The sequence below is a fragment of the Lissotriton helveticus genome, chromosome 7 (assembly GCF_964261635.1).
Source record: "Lissotriton helveticus chromosome 7, aLisHel1.1, whole genome shotgun sequence".
NCBI classification, from domain to species: domain Eukaryota; kingdom Metazoa; phylum Chordata; class Amphibia; order Caudata; family Salamandridae; genus Lissotriton; species Lissotriton helveticus.
In genome coordinates this window covers 1828050159-1828064732 of record NC_136068.1, presented here as the reverse complement: position 1 = coordinate 1828064732, position 14574 = coordinate 1828050159, and the positions used below count along the sequence as shown (strand labels likewise).

Below are 14574 nucleotides of genomic sequence, written 5' to 3'. Positions count from 1 at the left end.
AGAGAAAATGGCTCTGCTTTGAATTCTTCAAGAGCTACGGTTTGTACTCTGTCTGTTAGGAACGATTTAAGGAGTTTCCAAGCCGAGCCCCTCACTCCTATTTCCTGAAGACGGTCCATCAAAACCGCATGATGGACCGTGTCAAATGCCGCAGCGAGATCCAGCATTATCAGTGCCGCATTTCCTCCTTGGTCTAAGATCATTCTAATCTCTTCTGTGGATTTTAGCAGTGCAGCTTCAGTACTGTGACCTCCTCTAAACCCAAACTTGGTTGGGTCTAAGGCCTGAGTATCTTGTAGAAAGGTGTTCAATTGGGCATTAATATCCCTTTCTATGACTTTTGCTGGGAATGGGATCCTGGAAATAGGCCTAAAATTATTGGGATCGGTGACATCTAGATTATTTTTTTAAGCAGTGGTAGAATTGAGGCCTGCTTCCAGGCTTTAGGGAAGTGCCCCACATAGTACATAGTATTGAAAATCGGGGTCAGTATTTTAGAGACAGGCTCTGCAGCTGAAATAACTACAGAAGTGGGGCAGGGATCCATAGGTGATCCCGATTTTACCTTCTGTAGTAGGTTGCAGGTGTCTAATTCTGTTAGTGGGGTAAAACTGATAAAAAAGCAGGTTAATTTTGTTATTTTCTAAAGGAGCTGGTGCCGAATCATATGTAGGTTCATTACATGTTTTAGTGAAGGTGACAAAAATGTTATTTACTTTTTTTTAAAAGTAGTTGGCAATTTTATTACACAACTCTTGGTTAGCTGTAGGGGTAAACAAATACCACACAGGTATATACATCTATACGTGCAAGCATAGGTCTGCGGCAGCAGGTGCATCAAAGAGAACGTGTAGGCATGAATCACGCTAGCTAAGCATGGATAACACATTATCAGCATCCTCAGCAGGGCTGTCTCTGTGCTGCAGCCCTGCCAAGCGCCAGGCTGAGATTGGTCCACAAGGGCGCTGTTGACACAGATGTGTTGTGAGGATGTCTACCTTTTAATTACGTTTGCAAGGACTAGAAACCCGGTGACCGGTCGGAAATGATACTCAGCATCCGTTCCGGGTTTCAATAACACAGGAGACATATGCCCAGCTTAAGGCAGCCCAGGGAGACGCCACGCATTACAGATTTACCAAGTTGGTCCATTAAGGTAAAAGCTGGCAACACAAACCCTTTCCCAGTATCAAAAGCAGTGGGATCTGTTAGATTGTATGAGGGTTTCACCTTAGCTTTCGACTTCAACAAATCACTTTGAGAGATTTCTTTAATTTTCTTCCTAGATTTGCAAATGGCATACATAACAAACTGAATATGCATGTGCTTGTTTACGCAAATTATTTTTGGTATTTAATCAAAATGGACTGTAAATTTCTAGGTCTTAAATGTTAACTACTCGCCCTGAACAATGTGATGTCCAACTGGCATTATGCAGTAGATTCTGTGCACTTTATGTGGGTCTGTATAGTCTTGTTCAAGCTATCATTGAATAGAATGTGAGTACATGTGGACAAGTAATGACCTTCTTCCATCGTTTTGTACACCATGGATATAGCACACGTGTTGCTGTCGACAGTACTTGCATACCTCAGCCGTTCTTGCTTTTGCAGTCAGTGCCTAATGTGCACATTGTCACAGCGGATTTTGTTTTTAAAGAATCCTCACAAAACGTGATAAAACAGCTTTCCGCAAGAAGGTCTTGCTCCCAGCCACAGAGTTAACCTATGGCCTGTCTTAGGCTGCTTACAGTAAATACGGCCTTCACTTGCTCTCCTCTTTTGGTATGAGTTGCAGTATTGCTACTTCACACAAAGGCGAGCCTAGCTTTTAAAGTTAAATCCATACAAATATGCAACAAATCCAGCAAAATATGTGATGTGAACGACTCTGGACGTTGTAAGTTAATACATTGCAACGCTGCCTCGACTGTATCAACAGCACTTATATGAAACAATACTGTGTTGTGTACAACAGACACAATACCTTCAGGTCGAGTTTGCGCAATATAAATCTGCAAAAAAGAAACCGGCATGAGGAACGAAAGTAAAGTCTCGTAAAGGAGCAGGAGGTGAGCCTGCGAGTGGTGTGTGCATACGCGCTTGGGAGAGCAGTCTTCACTTTTCGAGCACTGCACTCGTGCTTGTGGCGCACCGCTGCTCGCTCCCGCAAGGTGGATGCCGCCACAAGCATGAGTACAGTGCTTGAAAAGTGAAGACCGATGGCTAAAGGCCCTCCTACACAACGCATGCGTGCTGCCTAGGCGAGACCTAAATAGCGATCTAGAAAATAGGCAACCAGCATTGTTAACTGAACATTACAGGCTTTAAGAAATAATGTCATACATAGTGCAGCATAAGAGGTACAGATATTACAACTTTAGAGTCTTACTGATTCAACATTAACAAGCATTGGCATAGCCAATAGGTCTCGTTTTTGGGACGTTATAAGTATTTAGTTATGCAGCACAATATCTTAGGTGCAACAGAATCAACTGGTGCATGGCTAAACACTTATAAGTTCCCAAAGGCGAGACCTATTGGCTATGCCAATGTTTGTTCTGCCTTGCTGTTACCACTTGGTGGGGTTTGAGGCACTTGGAGATCGGATTTTGGGATATGGAGGCTTACAAACGTGAGAACATATAGTATCTGCTAGCCGGTGTTCTGTAGCTGGTGATTGATCCAGAAGGTGGTGCAAGAGGATCAAAAAGATTGAACCTGCAGGGTAACGTAGGTCAACACACCTGATGTCACTCAGGTCTTGCAGCTTAGTAACTGCCCGGACAGTTCAGGGTGACGTGGGCCACCTGTGCTGCACTAATATGAACAAATATGCCCCAGAACGTTTGCGTCCCAAAACGAGCAGGTAACAGTAGGAAGTGAGGTTTTCAAGCTAGTGTGCCAGTTGTAGATGGTTAAAGGACTCGCAGCGTTTTGTAGTGCAGCAGTAGATTCAAATTAGGGAACCTGCAGTTAGCCACAGACACTTTGCCCTTAAGTACATAATACAAAAGCACCACAAGACAGATCTGCTCAAATCAGATTAGAGCAGTTCAAAATCACTGGCAAATACCGGTGTTAGTCAGGGAGAAAATCATGGATAGTACATGAGGATATAGCCTTGCACTCAATGAGCCTTGCAGCACTCACTTAGAGTCAGGCAAAATCGGCAGGCAGTCATAAATCTGCGCATTAATTAGATTTCAACAACCCTCGGTGAACAATTCAGCATGCAGAATGATCGTGCTGGACTTTTGGAGCAGTGGATGATCAATGCTTTGTGCCCAATTCCAAGTAACGTATAGTGGGAAATAAAACGGGAACCTCACATGGTATGGTCAGGCATGCCGGCATAGTGTGAGCCTTTAACCAGAGCGATATCATACGCCAGAGGCGTTGCCGAACGCAATCCGGGAGGTGTGGTGCTTGGAGGTGTTTTTGCGCAAAGGTAGGGAGAAAATCAGAAACTACCTTAAGTGAGAGAGAGTGCCTCCTGGTACACTTCGGGACAGCTCAGAACGACGGTAGAGGTAATTTCTTTTAGCGTATCCCGAAGAGCCGCAGAATACTCAGAAAAGAACAGGTCCCAGAATGGTTCTACAAGGAGCTCTCAATGCCACTGCATTCTCAGGAATTTCCAATCACCGTAGTTTTCGCCGGTGACCACATTCTTGCAAAACCAGCACATGCGCGCGGCAGGAGGGCGTCCTGCGCGATTCCCTTGCGGGAGCCTGCAGCAAGGCACGATGATTGCGTTGCATGCTCTGGCAAGGGAATCGCCAGACATGCATGTGTTGCCATTGCAAGCAATGCAATGCAATGCGTGCACGTTTTTGCCCCCAAAGCTGTGCCGATAGCTAAAGGTCTCGCTCCTAAGCAGCGCATGCACGCTGCATAGGCGAGACCTAGAAAGGAACCCATACATAACTAACAAACACTGGCCTAAAAAGGAGACAATGACATTATACAACACAAACGAGACAAAAATACACACAGGATTAAATGTTTAAATAATTTTGGAAGGACTGATACATCTTACTAAAAAACGTTTCGTTGGGTGGAGACATTACAAACTTGTACGTATATTATGTTTGAGAAAAAGGGGCCTTAATAAGCAGTCGGTAACATGGGACAAACAAAAAGTACATGGTTGAGATCTTGAATTTTTAGCTGGCAAAACTCACATTCTCTCCTTTTCTGGACTTTATACCAGATACCAGTAATGATATGTAGGGGGAGCAAATCCACTCTCAGTTAAATGGTTAACCTTCTGACCCATGAGGTAAATTCCAGAATAAATAATGCTGAGGTTTAGTCCCCAAATTGTTCTCCTAGACCACTAGGTTACGCTGATTTGACTGGCGTAAAGTAGCATCTCTGACCTGACTTATTTTAAACAATGTGTTTTATTATATAGCTCCTTATAGCGAACTTAAGCCTGGGGAAGTCTACAATTAAATCAAGCTCAAAAATGTCTTTAGCCCACTCAAAGGACCTATAAAAGGCACTCTTTTCTTTCTGAAGAGAAACCATTTCACACTTCTAAGCTGCCCACAGAGATCCTCCTCTCCGCACAAGAGCGAGGTTCCCCACCTCAAAACAGCGGCCAAAGACAAGGAATAAGAAGACAATAACCCAAACTCCTTAATCGGAGAGCAGGATCCCTCAGGTGTATGCAAGTTATATATCTGTTGAAAAAGGTGTCCTTCGGTCCCCTCAAATGAGTGCCAAAAGCTCATATCCAACACTTCACAAGCATAACACAATGAAGGGGAATTTGAACCCTGTAAACTGACAGGACATTCCCAAAATGAGGCCTTCTACATGTTTTATAAAGTCTGTTAAGGATATCGCCTGAGAAAGAGCCCTGCTTGAACAAGGAGTTATATGATCATTACCCAGTTCCGAATATATATTGACCAATAACTGTCAATAGATTTTGCATACCAAAACAAAATGAGAGAGTAAGGGTATTAAACAATGTGTAAGGTGGGAACTCCTGGTCCCCTGCTTCAATATTAAACAACAAATGGAGGAGTACCCCCTGGAAGAGTGACAGGGAAAAACTCTGTACCTGGAGCGTATGGCTCAATGGAGCACGGTGTGCCCAACCTAAAAGAAAGAGAAAATCCGCTCCACTGTAATCAGGTGTCGCAGCACACCCTGTTGGCACTCGGCCTTCGGGGTGGGACCCCGATGATGAAGCATGTCACCAACCAGGTTGGTGAGTGAGGGGTCTTCAAAAAGGACATGCTTTGCCCTGAGATAAGGTTGGGCACACGGTGCTCCATTCAGCCTTAAGATCCAGGTACAGAGTTTTTCTCGGTCACTCTTCCAGGGGGTACTCCTCCATTTGTTGTTTAATAGATTTTGCATACCCCGTCCCACAAGGATATCAGACGGTAGTTCCCGGGGTCTGCAAGAGATCTTTTTTTTAATATCAGACCTATAATGGCTATTCTCCGTGACTCCAGGGGCATTGTACATTACTTTTAGAAGAAAAGCCCACATAGAGATATTATTTCGGAAAATGTCAGTAGCAGTTCTATCTGGGACCAGAGCCATATCAATCAATCAATCAAGGATTGGGAAAGCGTTGCAGTTCACCCACGAGTGTCTCAAGGTTCATGGTGATCTGTTCATTCGAACAGCCAGGTCTCGAGTCCTTTCCTGAATTCCTGGAGCGATGAGGCGGTCCTGAGTTGTACGGGAAACTCATTCCAGGCTTTGGCCACGAGGTGTGAGAAGGAGCATCCATTGCTTTTGCTTCGACTGATACGTGGGGTGTCTGTGAGGAAAAGGGAGGTGGAGTGTACGTGTCTGGTCGATTAGTGGAAGGCCATGCATTTGTTGATGTGTGCCGGTCCTTCGCTGTGCAGGACTTTGTGTGTGTGGGGCAGCATCTTGAGCTGACATCTCTTCTGGATCGGGATTCAGTGTACTTTCGTGAGGTGGGGTGTGAAGGGAGTTCGTCTGGGGAGGTCGAGGACGAGTCTTGCTACTGAGTTCTGTATTGTCTGCAGTATTTGTGACGAAGGCCTTCATGATGGTCCTTCTGGTGTTGACTCGGAGCCGCCTGAGGATCGTGCCAATCATGAGTAGACTGTAGAAGCAGAGGCAATAAATTCCCCTTCTATTGTGGATTAATTATCTAATTTTGACTCCTATAGATACAATTTGATCATTGAAATGAGTCTCTAGAATTCAGCAGTTGTGATAAAGAGTGATGTGCTAGAGATATTCTGCATCCCCGCTCCCTGATCTAAGTTAGTTGCCCTACAACGTTTTTCCAATTTAACTTTCTCCCAGAATATCCGAGTGTCTTTCTTTGAAAGTTGTTTTTATCCTTTCCCAAACTTTATATTGCTGCTGCCGTTTGTACTTAATTAGGCTTTCGTGTTCTTTCCTTTGTAGTTCTCAAGTCATCTCCCCATCTGTAAAATGTAAAAAAAATGTACAATGATACTTGTATAGCGCACTACTCACCCGCAAGGGTCTCAAGGCGCTTGTACGAATACCGCTGTGGAACCCATCCTGGCTTTCCCTGTGAGGTGTCCACTCCTGGGCACCCACAAGGTGGAGGCCAGGCATCCTTAGCGTTGTGGGGGCCGTTGTGGAGATTAAGCAAGCTATTGCCCAGAGTTGCAGAGTGGGACTCCATGATTGGAATAGGCACCGAGGCGAGAATTATCAGGTCCGGGGAAATTGAGCCCAAGCCCCGGCGGGGAATTGAACCCTGGTCCCGGGCCAGACCTCTGCATCAGGGTCTGCCGCTCTAACCATTGAGCCACACTTCTCCACTTCTCTGGAGCCGTATGTCTCAATCTGAGAGCTACCAAAAGTGATTTTCAAAGGCAAGAGGCTGGCAGCCAATGGCAGAAGGATCAGCTTTTTTAGGTCTGTGTCATACAAGGCCTTTTGATTTTACTAAAATGATGTGTATGACAGTTACTTACAGGGGTTTTCCGCCACACATCTTACTTTTGTCTGTAATTGTGCCATTCACATCTTTCTCCAAACCAATCGAGCACGCATCAAGGGGCAACGAGCACCCCTTTTCGGCCATTGACTGACTTCACTATGAGTTACGGCACGCTGCCCTTTCACAAGGAGCTCATCCACACACAGAGTAGTTCCCTTCAGTGTCATGGAGTACTGTTGTAATGTGCCTTTTAGACCCAAAAACATTTTTGTCTTTAGTTAATGTTAAGACTGACGAACAACAGGCAGCTTCCCTATCAATAAACTTCTGCAAAAACCATGACAAAACAAAACTGTGAAAAGTCTGGCGGACAATGTCAGACCTTTTTGGCTTTGCCAAGGCTTGTTTATATTGGTCTTGACTGGTTTGCCTGCCCCACTGTTTAAGATAGTTTCTAGGTCTCTCAAAGTTAGAGAGCTGCTAGTATTGTGACCAGCAGGGAGGACATTGAAAACTTCCCTTCTCCAAGTCTTATTTTCAAGGCTAGCAGGCTGTAGGTCAGTGTTTTGAAGGGCGTGCACTTTGACCCCTACTGCAGGTCCCACAAAAATCCAGACTGCTTGGACACTCTTAGGTCTGCCAATGCTTGATTATATAGAAGACACAATAAGCTGTAAATCCATCCATGTGTGTCTCTTCTAGGGCACATGTCTCCTGCAAAGAGCATATTTCAAGTGTTTCATGGACACCAGTGGCTGGGTGTCATGCCCCCCCCCCCCCCCCCGACACCCCGCAGCACCCTAAACTATTCCTAGGAGGAACCCCTTACTGGTTGGGTGGTGGTGGATGTGGTTGGTTTGGGATTTGTAGGGATCACCATCACTACTCAATGAAAATAAGACCATTTTTAGGGGGTGACACTTTTTAGTGAACCCCATCTTTGGGTATCACAGGTGACTTGAGCAAAGCAGGGTCTGGGTACCTGTATCCCATACAATGCCAGTAGCCACAGGGCTCTTATTTGTAGCGCCTCGTGAGAGGGACCTATACAAACATTTGTGGTTGGTTCTCTGGTCAAAAAGCTCCTAAAACCGCCCACTTTTCTTTGTTTATGATATTTTATAAAGTGTTGTTTTACATACCTTTTATTTCCTTTTCTTTCGATAAAGTACTTACTGGACATCGGTTGTATTAAGTGCCCGGTGCTGGCTCCTGAGTTTCCCCACCTCCTGAGGCGAGCACAGACCCCGCGGTGCTGCTGCCCTGCGTGGGGCAAGTGCTACAAGAGAGCGCCTTGCATCTCAGAGGGAGTGCAACGGGGTGCGTCTCCCTGGGACAGAAGGGTAAGTCACCTTCTCCTGGAGAACAGGCCCAGTAAACTTCTGACAGCTACAAGACCCAAGAAGAGGCTTCCCTTAAAGACCCCAGCTGAGGGGTGTAGGGTTTTGTTTACTTTTATTTATCAAAGCTCCTTACTACAAAGCTTCTTGCCGCTGTATTTAAAACCAACCTTATCAAGCTCCTTACTACAAAGCTTCTGGCCGCTGTATTTAAAACCAACCTTATCAAGCTCCTTACTACAAAGCGTGTTGCCGCTGTATTTAAAACCTACCTTGCTTGCGGCGGATTTAAAGTTGCGTTCTTGCCCCCTCAGGGAGTGCTGTCTCTGGGCCTTGAGGTGACGTCACTTCGCTGGGGGGCTTGTGACTGGCTAGGCTGCCAGTCACAAGCCCCCCAGAGAAGTGACGTCACCTCAAGGCCCAGAGACAGCACTCCCTCATCAGACATAACATCCCTCTCTAACGCCTCCCGTCCTGGTGCACTCCGTTAGTAGCCATCCCGGCCACTACGGGGCTGCGCATCTTGCAACTGTTGAGAGCCACCGCTGGTGGAAGGTAAAACTACAAGTACCAGAATGCAAAGCAACCCCATAGGGTCAACTGCTCCGCAGCAACGTGTTAGCCCCCCGCACACCTGCCCCCCACCCCACACCTGCCTCCCCTCCCCGACCTCCTGGTCCGCTGACGTCTCGGAATGGCCACTCCCTCCGTATGTAAAACTCCTAGGGCGAGCGTACCCTCCAAGTGTCCCCATGTCACGTCTGCCACTTTAATCGAGAGCAGGCTTTTAAGACACCGGAAAAGTGCATTCTGGGGCTTGCAGTTTCGCTTTTAACATCGCAAGTATTGACTCAAGCAGCAGGACAGGCCGAGCTGTTAGTTATGGAGCCACTTGGTCGTGACAGGGGCCACTCGGTAGTCGTGACAGGGGCCCCTTGGCAGCCATGAGCCACAGCTCCTCTGGGGTGACATTAGAACCCCCCTCTCTCTCGCTCGGTATTGGCAAACATGGAAAGGGACGAGAAAACTTTTTTTTTTTAAATGATGGCGGTGCGTTCTATTTAAGAAAATGTAGCGCCCCCCCTGCCGCCTCACGCCTACCCGTCCCCTCTCCCCCGAAGCCCCAACCACTCACTAATGATAGGCAGAAGGCCTGGGGTGTAGAAGACAAGAAAAATACAAACAACTGACCTGGAGTCTGCTGGAGGACAAGTGAGTGAGGGCTCAGCGTGAGACCGTCAGGGGGTGACTGCTGGTGATGAGGGCTCAGCGTGAGACCGTCCCGGGGTGACTGCTGGTGATGAGGACTCAGCCTGGAGTGAGTGAGGGATAAACTGCTGAAGAGTGAGCCCTTTGCGCGCTGCGGCTCCCGGACTCTGCACTCAGTCCCTCCTTGTCTCCGCCCTACGACTCAGAGTGAAACTGAAAGTGGAACCGTCTCTGACAAGCTCTTTCCGGGCACCAGAGTAGGCGAGAGCCACTTTATTTATTTAGTGCATTTTTAGGTCTCGCCTGTCGATGCGCATGCGCATCGAGCAAGCGAGACTATAGGGGCTCATCGACTCTTTATCTAACTTGCAAGGAATCGTGGCGATTCCTTGCAGTGCCCGTGACTTTTAAGCTCAATGCGCATGTGCATTGAGCTTAAAAGCGCGTGCACAGCCGCCCGCATTCCTCCGACACCTTTGAAGTGAAGCTTAGCTTCACTTCAAAGGCCCGGCTTCTTCACACCCACATGCCGCTCTGCCCCGCTCCGCCCCCTCCCCTGAGTCATCCTGCCTGCCCAGACTTCTCCTCCCCCCTACTTACATCCCGCTTTCACTTGTTTTTTGTTCCGACTCGACGTTCCCCCCGCCCCCTCCCGCCACGCAATGCCGAGAGCTTGTATTGTGTCCCCAGCAAGAAGGAAACAGCACCACGCATGCCCACCCTTTTAAAGAAAGGCTGACCTCTTTTGAGGGCGTGAACATGTTGTTTGTTGGCTTTTTCTAGTCTCTGCACACATTTTGGGTGGACCATGCCATGCGCGACTCCTTCAACCAGTCTAGTCAGCTTACCCAACAGGATGTTGCAGACTGGGATAATTGTGCGCATCCTTCCAATGCAGTGAGTGCAACTACAAGGTCTAGAATGCAACATCCGTTAGAATAAAATCCAGTCTATGGTAACACAAACGGCTACGTGGCAGGCAGTTTTGCTTTCCACGTGAGCAATTTAATGAACTTTTCGACTTGGCTGAGTAAGAATCGCTACTTTTCATAATAACAAACACCCATACCAAATCACCTGGCTGCTAATATGTTTGCTTGGTAGTTCTAGGGATCAGGCAGAAGTCTCCGTTTTGTGGTGATTAACTGAGAGAGGGTCATAAAATGGCAATACGAGGGTGGGTGCCGGAGGTGTTTTGGGTACAAGGAGTCATCCATGCAGATGTTTGGTCCATTGGTCACACTCCCTTGGTCTCCCGGCCTGCTCCGGACCCTCTTGGCACACACGTCCCAGGCCCTGATGCTGCCACGGTCATGTGTCTACATCCAGTGTTTAGTTACGGTTGCTACTCATGCACAGCGTACTGTGTGTGGTGTCCAGAAACCACGTTATCAGTCACTTCAGCCATTAATGACCGCAGTTCAGTGCTGTTCACTGTCTATGCCTGATCGAGGTCAGTGCTAAAGTTAGTGTGGCGATTCAAGTAATCACCTTGCCTAGTGTTGTTAAAGCAGAAATTAGCATGACTTTTTGGGGGGTAAGGTTTGGTTTGCTTTTTTGAAGAACGAAATAACCCTCAAATAATCGTTGAGCTAGCTCAAGAAACAGTGGAAGAGATGCTACTCTTAATTTCAGTGTTGTAGATTTTTCTTTTAATCTTCAATTTTCTTGTTAATACTAACCCTGGGCGGCCAGATACGCTCCGTGCACGGAGTGCACGGAGTGCCGTCTCCTACGCATTTTGCGTAGCCGGCGTAGCCAGGCGGCACTACGGGCGCTCCGCACACGGGGCGTAGCCGGCCGCCACCCGCCTCCCTCCCGCCCTCCCTAAATACATAAATGAAGGCATAAAAAGTTTTTAAAAACACTTACCTTGTCTGCCGCGTCCCCGGGGCTCCCTCTCGCCGTCCCGCGATGCGCGCCGCCATTCCGGATTCTAATGCGCATGCGCGGGCGGCCGCGCATGCGCATTTCTCGTGAGGAATGCGCATGCGCGGCCGCCCGCGCATGCGCACTAGGATCCGATGCGGTGGCGGCGCGAATCGCGGGACGGCGAGAGGGAGCCCCGGGGACGCGGCAGACAAGGTAAGTGTTTTTAAAAGCTTTTTATGCCTTTATTTATGTACTTAGGGAGGGCGGGAGGGAGGCGGGCGGCGCGGAGTGGGGCTACGCGGAGTGCGTGGGTGGGCGTAGTTGTGCGCCCACTTCACGTAGCTCCACGGAGCCCCACTCCGCCCACTACGCCCAGGGTTAGTTAATACAGGCAGCGTGTGCTTTCTTTCCAAATAGATGAAGAGGTGAAAACCTCTAAAACACAAATATTATCGTATCATTCAGCTTCGACAGTCATAGTCTCCTCATAATGAAAAAATAAAAACATTGTGCTTTGAAATATTTGTTTAATGGCATGAAGAAATTGGTTACTCTGCGTGTCTTACAAAAACAGCCTTAGTGTGTATAAATGTAAATTTTGTCTAATTGTTATGATAATCTGTATTTATCCATATTAAAGAATCCTTCACATACACTTATGAGTATGCCAAGGCCATGAAAGTAAATTTGGCAAATAACACGTTATTTAGAGCAATTGTACTAATAAACTCTTATTTATTGCTACAGTGCAAAGGTCGAGTCGCACGTTGCTACCACTGTACAGTGATTAGACCTGAGAAAAAACACGGTGTACTTCCCCACAGATTACATGTTATACTAACATGACATGTGGCGCAGCTCTCCTAACACACCTGATGTCCATTCCTATGCATCATTCATTTATCACGCAGACACCTCTCAGATCCGTTTCAAAGCCAAACTGCAACTTTCTTGCACTCTCACTCATCCTCACTCACCCTCAACCCCTCACCCTCACTCACCCTCAACCCCTCACCCTAACTCACCCTCAACCCCTCACCCTAACTCACCCTCACCCACCCTCAACCCCTCACTCACCCTCACTCACCCTCAACCCCTCACCCTCAACATCAACCCCTCACTCACCCTCACTCACCCTCACCCTCACTCACCCTCACTCACCCTCACCCACCCTCACCCTCACTCACCCTCACTCACCCTCACTCACCCTCAACCCCTCACCCTCACTCACCCTCAACCCCTCACTCACCCTCACTCACCCTCACTCACCCTCAACCCCTCCCCCTCACACAGTGCAATAGGTCTCGGAGCATTTGAGTTAGAGCTTTTAGAAATGTTTATGGCTTTTTTTTGTAATTCTTTAGCATTGGCTACAGGAAACAAAAATGCTAAAGATTTACAAAAAAAACCCATAAACAATTCTAAAAGCACTAACTCTAATGCTGCGAGACCTATTGCATTTCCAATGCTTGTTATATCGCGTTGACACTGCCCGAAGGTGTCGGAGCGCTGTACAATAGAGCCAGTTACGTTACAAGAGAAAAGTGTTAGTTAATAGAGCATTGCAAAGATAAACAGGAGACTTAAAATGAAGGGTACACAAACACACAATCCAACACAGCAGGCAGGGGTGAGGAATGACTTAAAATGAAGGGTAACATTCTAGACAGTCTTCCCCAGAGTGCCCCCAGGCTGGAAAAGTTGAGCCAGACATCGCTCCAGACAGGGTAGTGTTGGACAGCTTCACACCTATCTCGAGGGAGGTTTTCTGTGCCAAGCTGTCCGCCCTTAAGAGCGGCTCTCCCCTTGATCCCATGCCTATTCATGTCCTCAAGCGGCTTACTGACCCCATTGCCGCCCCCGCAACGGCCCTGCTAAATGCCTCTTTCAACCAGGGCGTATTATTATTATTATTATTATTATTATGACATTTATTAACCCCTTCGGTGCTGATGACGGAACCGCTCCGTCATCAGCTGCGGGTGCGCTGTGCTGATGACGGAGCGGTTCCGTCATGGCCCGCCCCGCTCGATAGAACGCTCATGCGAGGCGCGAATTCCGCGCCTGCGCGGAGGGCTCTATTGAGCGGGGCGGGCCATGATTGAACCGCTCCGTCACCAGCATAGCTCAACCGACGCTGGTGACGGAGCGGTTCCGTCACCAGCATGCGGTCGCCCTGCACCCTTAGCACTGCGGCGGAATAACCGCCGCAGTGAAGGTGTTAAGCGCACAGCTACCCCCAACGGGGGTGTCCCGGCGCTGAGGAATGCAGATCGAAGGGGGAGACATTAGAAGCCCGAAAATAAGAAAGTTTTCAGTTTGCCCCTGAATTGAGACTCGATGTCAATGAGCCGAAGGCTGATGGGAAGGGAGTTCCAGTTTTGATACTGCCACTGCAAAGGCTCTGCCACCCTTTCTCGCTAAGCGGAATCTGGGGGTGAGCAGAAGGCGGAGGTGGTTAGACCTAAGATTAAGAGAGGATTGGACTGGTTTTAGTCTATGTCTCAGGTATTTTGGGCCTTTTCCGTTGAGGGCCCTAAAAGCTAGGACCAGGGCCTTAAACTGGACGCGAGCAGTGACCGGGAGCCAGTGCAGTTTCCTTAAGTGGGGGGAGATCGAATGTCGATAGGGGACTTTGCAGATCAGCCTGGCAGCGGCGTTCTGCACGATCTGCAGCCTGTGGAGAAGGTAGGCAGGAAGTCCCACATATAGACTGTTCGCATAATCCAAATGCAAGGTGATTAAGGCATGCGTTACTGTCTTCAATGCTTCCGTGGGGAGAAAGGGGGAGATTTTTCTTAACATATGGAGTTTCCCAAAACATGCCGAGGTGACTTTTTGGATCTGGGTTTTAAAAGATAAATCCTTATTGAACTGGACTCCAAGATTGCGAGCCACCTTTACCGGAGAAGGAGGTGGGTTGAGTTCCGTAGGCCACCAAGTGGCGGACGATAAGGGAACAGTCTGATTAAAAAATAACACCTCCGTCTTATCCGTATTAAGTTTTAACGTGTTTGAGGTCATCCAGGCCACAATATTGGAGAGACAGGTTCTAAAGTTTTCAAAACCCGATGGCGAGTGATCTCTAAAGGAAAAGATAAGCTGCGTATCGTCAGCGTAGGATATCACTCTGACCCCCAGAGACTCAATCACCTTCGCAAGAGGTGCAACGTAAACATTAAAAAAGAGGGGGCTGAGGGCAGATCCTTGGGGCACCCCGCAGCCAAGA

The 14574-nt window shown here is 47.9% G+C and overlaps 1 protein-coding gene across 4 annotated transcripts in view; it reads right to left on the bottom strand.

Moving 5' to 3' along the window:
* Positions 1-14574, bottom strand: part of LOC144770822 (guanylate-binding protein 3-like) — an 84582-nt gene that overhangs the window by 64167 nt on the left and 5841 nt on the right. The window contains exon 1 of one of the 4 annotated variants that reach the window (XM_078655592.1): positions 9456-9580. The exons of the other annotated variants lie outside the window; for them this stretch is intronic. The gene's annotated coding sequence lies outside the window, so the exon portion shown is untranslated. Of the gene's footprint in view, positions 1-9455; positions 9581-14574 lie in introns of those variants that run through there. 4 annotated transcript variants of the gene reach the window in all.